Source organism: Pan troglodytes, chromosome 2, assembly GCF_028858775.2.
Source record: "Pan troglodytes isolate AG18354 chromosome 2, NHGRI_mPanTro3-v2.0_pri, whole genome shotgun sequence".
NCBI lineage: Eukaryota > Metazoa > Chordata > Mammalia > Primates > Hominidae > Pan > Pan troglodytes.
Window position 1 is genome coordinate 31,487,644 of NC_086015.1, and position 2,507 is coordinate 31,490,150.

The 2,507-nt window shown below is 40.2% G+C and overlaps 1 non-coding gene across 1 annotated transcript; it reads left to right on the top strand.

Annotated features, from left to right (window-relative positions):
• Nucleotides 1-1,894: 1,894 nt before the first annotated feature.
• On the top strand, nt 1,895-2,050 carry LOC112208886 (U1 spliceosomal RNA). The gene has a single exon (XR_002943434.1). It is a non-coding gene; the product is annotated as a U1 spliceosomal RNA (small nuclear RNA).
• The last annotated feature ends 457 nt before the right edge of the window (nt 2,051-2,507 follow it).

The window sequence follows — 2,507 nt, forward strand, 5'->3', positions numbered from 1 at the left end:
CTAGAGTCAGTCAGTAGCAGAAACGCTTCAGATGAGAATCCACCTTCTTTAGCTGTCCTGAGAGTGCTTAAAACTTAGTATCTAAAAATAATTCTAACATTCAATAATAGTTGTACCAATATACCAAAGTAGGCCCCGTAGTAAAGCACTCTGTCTGCTTCAAGACAGGATAGATGGCCTCTTAGGAACGGACTGAGTCGGCCTTTTCTCCCCCTTCCCCCTTCTAATGAATCAGCCACATTGTTTGGGAAGGCTTCTGAGACCATTATCTGGGTGTCTCATTGCTCTGACACTACCACTTTGGGTGCTAGAATTTCAATCATGAAGACCAATGAGACTTAACCAGTTCATTTTCTTAACATTTTGTCAACAAATGAAATATGCTTTTCTTATAAAATGACTGTTAAGAAAAAAGTTATTTCTCTTGACCTATTCACACAAGTAAACAGTAAATCTTTCAGCATTCAAGCCAGAGATCAGAATTTTATTTGAAGAAGATGACAACTTTGTGGCTAATGGTATTCTTTTTGTACTTACTCGCTCTTCCAGATCAACGACAGAGAATAATTGGCCATTCTGTAGATGGCTTCATGAGAGAAGAACTTACAACCCATGTTGGGTTTTTTCTTTTTTTTTTTAGTTCGAAAAGGATGTTCCTGGGGGAAAATATAATCATGTTTATATTTCAGATGAAACTGTCTGTGTTGGAGGTTTTCAATTTGTAGCCTAAATGGTTGACTCAGACATGTCTACACATAGAACAGCCAAATAATAATTAAGAGCTATCAGTGAACACCACCACACTAGATATTATCAGTGTTTACCCGTAGTGTCTGCTCATATTTACAAATCACTTTACAATGTTCATGAAAGTATTTTCCCTCAATTATTTATTTCTAACTAGTCATGTAGCATGAGTGGATAATCTTTCTTTTTTAAAAATTGCTGATTACATTCCCTAAAGCAAAACCAACTATGTAATTAATTTAGAGTTGTTTTTCCTTAAAGAAACATTAAACATCAAAATCATGTCCTTTTCCACCTAAGCAAACAAAAAAGTACAAAATTCTTACAAAAATGCTTTAAAATACCATTTATTTCCATTTTGTGGTGAGTTAGGAGAGAGCGGAGGAAATAGGAAGGGAGAAGGAAGAAGCAGGAGGCAGGGGTGGAAAGTAGAGACCTGGATAAAGGGATGAGAAGACATAAAAAGGAAAAGGAAAACATAAATGGTCAAGGAATGAGTTGAGAGGGGAAACAAAGCAGGGGAGAGAATGAGAAAGAAAATGGAGGAAGAAGCTGGGCGCAGTGGCTCACACCTGTAAATCCCAGCACTTTGGGAGGCTGAGGTGGGCGGATCATCTGAGGTCAGGAGTTTGAGACCAGCCTGGCAAACATGATGAAACCCTGTTTCTACTAAAAATACAAAAATTAGCCAGGCATGGTGGTGCACACCTATAATCCCAGCTACTCAGGAGGCTGAGGCAGGAGAATCGCTTGAACCTGGGAGGTGGAGGTTGCAGTGAGCCGAGATCGCGCCACTGCTCTCCAGCCTGGGCAACAAGGGTGAAACTCCACCTCAAAAAAAAAAAAGGGGGGGACATTTGGGTAAAGTGAAGAGCAGAACCTACCTATTAGGGAAGGGAAGTGGATTGGGTTTCCTACCCTGTCTGTAGACTCCATGAAGAACCATGTCTCTCCAGCCAGAAAGATATTCTTGCTTAAGTAGCTCCTTACGACCTACTTCTCCATAAATTTTGTAGATTCTTTCTTAAAAATTGAAATATAATTTACACACCATAGAATTCATCCTTTTAAAATATATAGCTCAGGATTTGTGGTAAGTTCACAAGGTTATGCAATCTCCACCACTAATTAATTCAAGAATATTTTCATACTTACCTAGGAGGTGAAATACCATCATCACAAAGCCCAGGGTGAGGCTTATTCATTGCACTCTGGATGTGCTGATCCCTGCAATTTCCCCAAATGTGGAGAACTCAACTGCATAATCTTTGGCAGTGGGAAACTCTGTTCACACTCTCTTCTGTAACAACAACAATGAAAAATATATATATATATATTTATCACCCCTAGGAAATCATGTGTTTTACTACATTAGCAGTAACTCTCCATCTTTTCCTCCCTCTAGCTCCTGGAAACCAATAATCTCTTTTCTGTCTCTATAGATTTGCATATTCTGGAAATTTCTTTTCTTTTCTTTTCTTTTTTTTTGAAACAAGGTTTTGCTCTTGTTGCCCAGGCTGAAGTGCAATCACATGATCTCGGCTCACTGCAACCTCCGCTTCCCAGGTTCAAGCGATTCTCCTGCCTAAGCCTCCTGAGTAGCTGGGATTATAGGTGCCTGCCACCACATCCGGTTAATTTTTGTATTTTCAGTAGGGACGGGGTTTCACCGTATTGTCCAGGCAGGTCTCGAACTCCTGACCTCAGGTGGTCCACCAGCCTTGGCCTCCCAAAGTGCTGGGATTGCAGGCGTGAGCCAC